Genomic DNA, 9,929 nt, shown 5'->3' with positions numbered 1-9,929 from the left:
CTGCCTATCCATGAACAGGGTATATTTTTCCATCTTCTAAGATCTTCTTCTACTTCTCTCTTTAGGGTTCTGTAGTTTTCATTGTATAAATCTTTCACCTCTTTTGTTAGGTTAATTCCCAAGTATTTTATTTTTTTTGAGGATATTGTGAATGGAGTGTTTTTCCTCATTTCCGTTTCAGAAGTTTTGTCGCTGATATACAGAAATGCCTTTGATTTATGCGTGTTGATTTTATATCCTGCCACTTTGCTGAATTCATTTATTAGTTCTAGTAGTTTCTTTGTAGACCCTTTTGGGTCTTCTAGGTATAGAATCATGTCATCTGCAAATAGTGATAATTTAAGTTCTTCTTTTCCTATTTTTATGCCTTTAATTTCTTTCGTCTGTCTAATTGCTCTGGCCAGTGTTTCGAGAACTATATTGAATAGAAGTGGTGATAGAGGGCATCCCTGTCTTGTTCCAAGTAATTAACTCTCTCTAAGCCTCAGTATTTTTCCAGCAGGGCACAGTGGGCCATACCTATAATTCCAGCGACTTGGGAGGCTGAGGCAGGAGAATCACAAGTTCAAAGCCAACCTCAGCAACTTAATGAGGCCCTAAAAAAAACTTAGTGAGGCCCTGTTTCAAAATAAAACACAAAAAGGGCTGGAGATGTGACTCAGTGGCTAAGTACCCCTGGGATCAATCCCTAGGGATACAAAAAAAAAAATTCTATATGATACCTATATATAGACAGGATTAACCATATAACTTTGCATGGTTTGAAGGTGACCAGCTAGAAAGGACAAGCGAGGGCAGAAATCTAGCCTGAGCTCTACTTACTAAGCCTTGCCTTTGATATAGTGCTACATCAAGCCAAAGGAAAGGATCCATTTTTCTGACTTGCACAAAAGTATGCAAAGGAATGAAAGCACAAGATGGCAGACCCTTCCTTTAAGCCTTAGTCCTGTGAAACCACGGCTGAGGTAAGAACAGCTTCTGTTCCAGAGAAATCTGTCTTCCCAAACTGTGATTCATAAATGACGTGATGACCACAGACAGTACTTAATGCATGGCATGTGTACAGTGAAGACAGAAAATGCTAAAAGAAAAAAAAATGGCATCCCAAATATAAGTCAGAAAAATGTTTCCAAAGGAGGGGTTTCTTCAAGCTAAACCTTGAAAGGATTTAAATAAGCAGAAGGGGAGAGTCACATGGGCAAAAACTTAGGAAAGAAGGCTCCTTTCCAAGACACTAGTTGAACTGGAGGCTTGCTATAGGAGAAAAAGTAAAATAGGTAGGGAGAGCTCAGATATTAAAAGTCAGATGGGGGGCTGGGGCTGTAGCTCAGTGGTAAAGTGCTTGCCTGGAAAATGTGAGGCACTGGGTTTGATCCTCAGCACCACATAAAAATAAATAAAGATACTATATGTTTATCTACAACTAAATAAATATTTTTAAAAAGTCAGATGGTATCATTGGGATTATTTCAACAGCTCAGATAAAAACCTTCAAAGGATCTCTCTATTGATAAGTGCATGATAGGGGAAAAAATCAAGTGGCGAAACATACAACTGTTCAGAGAAAAAAGAATTGCACAATTTTGCCTCAAAACTCAAAGGAGTTCCTTCAACATTACAATGGAAATCCTGGAAATATAATAAAGCAAGAAAAAGAATAAAGGGCATCCAGTGGAAAGGAAAAATAAAACTGCCTTTGTTCACAGACAATATGATCATATACATGTAAAAACCCTAAGCAATCTATAGCAAGGCTACTAGAACTAATAAACAAATACTGATATTTCAGAATATGGGATATGTATACAAAGTTAAATTATGTATACTAACAAAAATGGCATGCTGAGTTGGGATGTGGCATGGTGGTAGAGGACTTGTTTAGCATGCAGGAGGCCCTGATTTCAATCCCTAGCGCGCGCGCGCACACACACACACACACACACACACAAACCATTTACAAAAACATCAAATAACAGAAAAAGGGCCAGCCTTTTCCCCCTGTGATGGCCAGACTGAGCAACTTAATGAGACAGGATCTCAAATAAAAATATAAAAAGGTCTAGAGGTATAACTCAGAGGTAGAGCACTTGCCTAGCATGAGTGAGCCTCTGGGTTCAATTCTAGTAAAACACAAAAAGGAAAAAAGATTATATAAAATATATGTAAGAATGATATATCAAACAGTATAAAATGGGCTAGGGTTTTAACTCAGTTGTAGAGTGCTTGGCTCACATGCATGAATCACTGGGTTCAAACCTCAGCAGTACATAAAAATAAATAAATAAAAATAAGATATTGTGGCCATCTACAGATTAAAAAAATTAAAAAGAAAACAGTGTAAAATGCTGCTTAGAGAAATTAAAGAATTAAGAAATATGATATGCTCCTGGATTGGGAAACTCAATTTATTAATTCTCTCTAAATTGATCTATTAATTCAGTGCAACCCAAGCAAAATTCCAGAAAAGTTTCTGTTGTTGGTGGTGGTATTTTGGCAGAAATTGACAAGCTGACTTTAAAATTTTTATGGAAATGCAAAGGATTTAGAATCACAAATTTAAAAAAAGAGAAAACTAAAGAATTTACACTACCTGATTTCAAGACTTATTTATAAAGCTACAGTAACTAATGCCAAGTAATACTAGCTGAAGGATGAACACTAGTCAATGAAATAAAGTAAAGAATACAGAAGTACATCTACATACAGATTAACTGATTTTTCCCCCCAGCAGTACTAGGTATTGAATCTAGGGTCTTACAAATGCTAGGAAAGCACTCAACCACTGAGCTACCTCCCCAACTTTTATATTAACTGATTTTTAAAAATTAACTTTATTTTTCTGTGGTGCTAAGGATTGAACCCAGTCCCTCACACATTCTAGGCAAGCGCTTTACCAATAAGCTACAAATGCATCCCCTATATTAACTAATTTTTGACAAAGGTGTTAAAGTATTTCAAAAGGAGAAGCATAATTCTATTCATAATTCTTGTGAACTTGGAGTAGCAAAGGTTTTTTTTTGAGATAGAACACATAACCTATGTGCACTCACCTTCATAGAAAAATAACAAAGTAGATTTTATTGAAATTAAAAATTTCTGCTTTTCAAATGATTCCTTAAAGAAAACAAAAAGGCAAGCCAAAGGATTGGGAAAAAAAATTTGCAATAACATAGTGACAAAGGATTTATATTCAGAATACATATGAACTGTTACAACTAATAAGAAGCTAAACATACTGATTCAAAACAATTCCTATCAAAATTCTATTGTCGGGGCTGGGGATGTGGCTCAAGTGGTAGCGCGCTGGCCTGGCATGCGTGCAGCCTGGGTTCGACCCTCAGCACCACATACCAACAAAGATGTTGTGTCCGCCGATAACTAAAAAAAAAAATATTAAAAAAAATTATCTCTCTAAAAAAAATTCTATTGTCACTCTTCAAGGATATAGAAAAAAATCTTAAAATTCATATGGAATCACACAACAACAACCCTGATTAGCTCAGGCAATCTTGAGAGGAAATAAAAGAGAAAATAGCTGGGGCATCAGGTTATTTTTTTTAATATATTTATTTATTTATTTATTTTAGTTGTGTTTGGATACGATACCTTTATTCCATTCATTTATTTTTATGTGGTGCTGAGGATCAAACCCAGGGCCCTGCACATGCTAGGCGAGCACTCTAACGCTGAGCCACAATCCCAGCCCTATTTTTTTTTTAATATTTATTTTTTTAGTTGTAGTTGGACACAATATCTTTAATTTATTTATTTTTATGTGGTGCTAAGGCTCGAATCCAGGGCCTTGCACACATACTAGGCAAGTGCTCTACCACTGAGCCACAACCCCAGCCCAGGTTACTTTTTTTTTTTTTTAATTATATTACTAAGCTATAGTAATGAAAGCAGAATGGTACTGACATAAAAATAGTCACATCAACAGAGGGAACAGGACAGAGAGCCCGGAAATTAACACACACAGTTTGAATAATTGATTTGTTGTTGTTCGAGAATTGAACCCAGGGGTGTGTTAGCAATGATCTAAGTCCCTAGTCCTTTTAATTTTAGTACCTTAGTCTCACTAAGGTACCTAGATGGGCCTCAAACTTGCAATCCTGCTGTCTCACTCTTCTGAATCACTGGGATTACAGCTGTGCACAGTGAGCTAGGTCAACTAATTTTTTATTGAAATGTGCCAAGAACATAGGATGGGATAATGACAGTCTCTTCAATAAAGAGTATTTGGAACTGGATATCCACGTGCATAAAAATGAAATTAGACCTATATCTCACACCACATATAAAAATCAACTCAAAATAAAATAAAGACAAAACCAACTGAAACAGTAAAACTATTAAAAGAAAACCTAAGGATAAAACCACAATGATTTTGTGGATTTAATTCCATAAAGCTCACATGACAAAAGCAAAACTAAAAAAGTGGAATTACACCAAACTGAAAATCTTCTACACGGCAAAAGAAACAGAGTGAAGAGACAACCTACAGATTGGGAAAAAATATCTGGAAGCTATACATGAAATAAGAGGTTAATATCAAAAATATATTTAGGAACTCAACTCAATAGCAAGAAGATGAAAAAAATAAATAAAAATTCAAAAATGGGCAAAGGACCTGAATAGACATTTCTCAAAAGAGGATCTCCAAATGGTCAAAAAAAAAATAGATGAAAAATGACAATATCACTAATCATTAGGAAAATGTAAATTAAAACCACAAGGAGGGACTGGGGTTGTGGCTCAGTGGTAGAATGCTTGCCTAGCACGTGTGAAGCACTGGGTTCGATTCGATTCTCAGCATCACATATAAATAAATAAAATAAAGGTATTGTGTCCACCTACAACTAAAACTAACTAAATAAAAACCCACAAGGAGATACCATCTCATACCTATCAAGATAGCTATTATTGGGCTGGAGTTATGCCTCGGTGATAAAGCATTTGCCTTGCATGTGTGAGGAACTGGGTTTGATTCTCAGCACCACATAAAAATAAATAAAATAAAGGTAAAAAAGGCTGGAGTTGTGGCTCAGTGCAGAGCACTAGCCTAGCATGTGTGAGGCACTGGGTTCGATTCTCAGCACCACATATAAATAAATGAATAAAATAAAGGTCCATCAACAACTATAAAATAATTTTTAAAAAGACAGCTATTATCAAAAAGACTAGATAGGGCAGGGATGTAGCTTAGTGATAGAATGTTTGCCTAGCATTTATGAGGGCCTGGGTTTGATCCCCAGCTTCTCTCTCTCTCTCTCTCTCTCTCTCTCTCTCTCTCTCTCTCTCCTCTCTCTCCCCCCCCATTACACACACACACACACACACACACACACACACACACACACACACACGATAAGTATTAGCAAAGATATGGAGAAAAAGGGAACCCTGCACACTGTGGGAGGTAATGCAAATTAGTACAGTATTATGGAAAACTTCATGAAGATTCCTCAAAAACAACAACAACAACAAAAAAAACCCTAAAAATAGCCAGGCGTGGTGGTGCATGTCTACAATTCCAGAAACTCAGAGAGGATGGCAAGTTCGAGGCCAGCCTCAGCAATTGAGGGAGACGTTGAGAAATTAGTGGAGACCCTTCTGAAAATAAAAAATAAAAGGGCTGAGCATATATTATCCAACAATCCCACTTCTGGGTAAATATATTCAAACAATTTGAAATCATATGTTAAGCTATCTGCCCTCCTATGTTTATCTCAGCATCATTTACAATAGTCAAGTCATGGAATCAACTTAAGTGTCCGTCAATCAATCAATGAATAAAGAAAATATAGCATATACACACAATGTAATGCTCTTATGCCTTTTAAAGAAAGGGAATTCTGTCATTTGTAACAACATGGATAAACCTTATGTCCTTTTAGCAGACAAATGCCAGTTATCTCACTCATACAAGCAGAAATAGAATTGTGGCTACCAGAAGCTTGGTGGATTGGGGCAATGGAAAGCTGTTGGTCAAAGAGTACAAAGTTTCAGTTAGGAGAAATGTTTTCTGAGCTCTATTGCACAGCATGATGACTACCATTCATAATAATGTATTGTGTATTTCAAATTGCTAGGAGAGTACATTTCAAATTTTCTCACCACTAAAAAATAAGTATTTAAGGTGATCAATATGTTAATTAGCTTGATTTAGTTGTTATACACACAAATATACAAATATATATGTAAAACATTACTTTATATCCTATAAAATACAAATATAATTTTCAATTTACAAGAAAATAAAATAAAGAAGATAAACCTAATTTAAAAATAAGAAGAACAGACATTTTGCCAAAGAAGATCCATAAATGGCTAATGAACACATAAAAAGATGTTCATCATTAGCTATTAGGGAAATACAAATAAGGCATAATGAGATACCATTCTACATTCACCTTTAAGAGTAGCTAAAATAAAAAATAAGTGAGGATGTGGAGTCCTGGCTCTTACACATTACTGTTGAAAATGCAAAATGGTACAGCTAGTCTGGAAAAGAATTTGGCAATTTCTTCAACATTAAACATACATTTAGGGCTGAGATTGTAGCTCAGTGGTAGAGCACTTGCCTAGCATGTGTGAGGCACTGGGTTCGATCCTCAGCATGAAATTTAAAAACAAAAAATTAAATAAAGGTATTGTGTCCATCTACAACTAAAAAAATTTTTTTAAAGCATACATTTACCCTGTAAGCCCAGAAATTCCACTTCTAGGAATGGCCTAAGTGGAATGAAAACACAGGTCCCAAAGAATAAAAGCATATGAACAAAAATGTTTGTAGCAAGTTTATTCATAATAGTCCCAAACTAGAAACAACCCAAATGTCCACTAACAGTTGAATGAATAAACAAATTAAAGTATTTTCATATAATATGACTCGGCTATAAAAAGGGAGAAACTACTTGTACATGTAAAATTTCTGTGTACTTAAAGCCTTTGGGTGAGCAAATGAAATCAGACAAAAAAAGAGAATACTGTTTAATTCCATTAATACAAAAATCTTAGAACTGGCAGAATTGATCTATAAGGGACAAAGAACAGACCAGTTCTGCATAAGTCAAGGCTCAGGGAGAGGAGGGCTGACTGCAAAGGAGACCCATGGGAGGGTGATGTGTGATGATGTGATAGAACAAAATGGGAACTTCAGGAATTTAAGAGCTGACAGGCTGTAGTTTTGCACGCTGACACAGAGCAGCTCTGCTTACTGACATTTAACCAAAGAGGCTTGCAGTGCCTAACAGGTACTGGTAAAAGATAACCACAGTAGCAGAAGCAGGAAACAGTAACGGGAACAGAACAATCTCCCTTTAGGCTTAGTGCAATAAAAATTCCTAAGCTGTATGAGCTAAGAGTCCCTAGGTTGTTTATAAACTTGTACTCATGTAGAGGGTGGGGATATAGCTCAGTTGGTAGAGTGTTAGCCTTGCATGCACAAGGCCCTGGGTTCAATCCCCAGCACAACATAAAAAAAGAAGGAATGCAGAATGCACCCTCCAATAGAATTGCACAGACTCTTCCCTTGATGTACTCCAAACTTGCTTACTTATAAAAGTAAAAGCCCTCCTGTGCTTGAGGCTCAGACTTTGGGAACTATCCTTCTAGGCCTTAGTGCCACTAATAAAAGTGTTACTTCCAGATCTCAATGCCCTGACCCTCATTTCCCACTACAATGAAGTGTACTATATTTTGACTGTGGAGGTGTTTAATTCCATTAATACAAAAATCTTAGAACAGGCAGAATTAATCTAATACGGGACAAAGAGCAGACTAGTTCTGCATAAGTTAAGGCTCAGGGAGAGGAGGGCTGACTGCAAAAGGGACCCATGGGAGGGTGATGTGTTTTTTTACATGGATGGACAAATTTATCAAAATTCACCATGCTATACACTTAAAATAAGTAGATTTTATTTTTTTGTAAAATACATCTAAATAAAATTGATTTTAAAAGGAGAAAGCACCTTAGGACTTAGTGGTGGAGCACTTGTGTACATAGGTCCTGGATTTGAATCTTAGCACCTAAACAAAAAAACAAAAACCCTCAACAGATAATTGTGACAGCAATTTAAAAAAAAAATGGTAGAAAGACTGGGGATATAGCTAAGTGATAGAGCACTTGCTTAATATGTGCAAGGTTCTTTGTTCAATCATCAGTACTAAAAAAATCTGGAAGGAACTAAATATAGATAATAAATTCATTATATGTGTACAAAATGGAAAACTATACAGCAGCAAAAATGAATCAACTAGATAAAACATGTGTATCAGAATAAACAAAGTTCACAAACATAAGGCTAACCAAAAAACTAGGTTCAAGAACACCTGTGGTATGATGCTGTTTATTAAAAATGTAATACATGCAAAGCAGTTCCACATATTGCTTAAAAATCCATGCATATATGATAGCATAAATAAGGGTGTGGGAATGGGCTGGGGTTATGGCTCAGTGGTAGAGTGCTTGCCTAGCATGTGTGAGGCACTGGGTTTGATCCTCAGCACCATACAAAAATAAATAAAATAAAGGTATTGTGTCCATCTACAACTAAAATAATAATAGTAATAAAAAGAGCATGGGAATGATTAACACTCAATTTGAGAGAGTGGTTACCTCTGGGGGAGGAGGGAGGAGTAAATGGGACTTCAAACAAGACTGACTTTTTTTTTCCTTAAACCAAGTGGAGGGTACAGAGGTGGTTCTGCTGTGTGTCTTAAAGGTTTCATGGTAAGCCACATGCAGTGTGCTCACCTGTAATCTCAGCAACTCAGGAGTCTTGCCAGAGGATTGCAAGTTCAAAGCCAGCCTCAATGATTTAGCAAGACACTGAGTCAAATTAAAAAAATGAAAAGATGTAACTCAGTGACAGAGGGCTCCTGGATTCCATCTCCAGTACAAGGGGGAAAAAGGTGGGGCAGGGTGTAATAAAACAAACAGCAAATAGTCCCAAACCTGCAAAGGGTGGTAGTCACAGAGAGTGGGAAAGATCCTGGTTGGTTTCAGGAGATCTGCACCACCATCCCAGATTCACCCCTGGATTTGATGTTGGGGGATAGTCACTTTCCTCACAATGAGACATCAGCCTCATTCATGAAGGAAAAGGAAAGAATCCTTCCTCAGCAGGCACTCTGAGGTCCACATACTTCCTTTGCTTTTCCAGCTGCTGTGAACGATGAGGAGCCTGACAGTGGGGATATGTCAGTGGCAGGGTCCACACTGTGGGGCAGGTGTATTTGGGGCAGCAGGATGCATGGAAAGGTACTGTTCCACTCCACAAATTCAGAGGCCAGGGACGAGTCATGGACCACACATACGACTGAGGTTGTGTACCAGTTCTGCCTGGGTCATTGATTGCTGTGTGACATGGAGAGGAACTGGTTATTAGGGCCCCAAGTTGCCCCTGAGTTGTCAATCTCCCTTGACTGCAGTCATCCAGTCTTTCGGTGAGGCCAACCACAGCCAGGGGTCAAGGGGTCATTCTTTCCGGACCCTCCTGGGGGAACTCAGCTTCAGGAGCAAGGCAGCCAAGGTCAAGAGGGCATTGTTTTGAGTACCATGCAGAAATTGTTTCCTGTTGGGGCTTGCCTAGTGCCAGGCTTTATGCTCCTCCATCTGGAGTAATCTTGGCTGCTGTCCTAGGGCAGAGAGGAAAAGTGACCTAGGGTCACCCAACAGGTGACTGGAACGTAATACTTGCATATCCTTGGGCAAGTTACTTAACCTCTCTAGGTCTGTTTTCCCGTACATAAAGTGGTATATAATTGTGTGTGTGTGTATGTGTGTGTGTGTGTGTATGTGTGTGTGTGTCTGGGAGACTTCATTCTAAGATATCAATAGATTTTTTATTGTGTGCTGGGGATTGAATGCAGGACCTCACACATTATTAACAGACGTCTGTGTATGGTAAGATTATGGGTGGTTT

Source organism: Spermophilus citellus, assembly GCF_964194105.1.
Source record: "Spermophilus citellus genome assembly, chromosome: 9".
Lineage (NCBI taxonomy): Eukaryota > Metazoa > Chordata > Mammalia > Rodentia > Sciuridae > Spermophilus > Spermophilus citellus.
Note: the sequence above shows the minus strand (reverse complement) of the source record.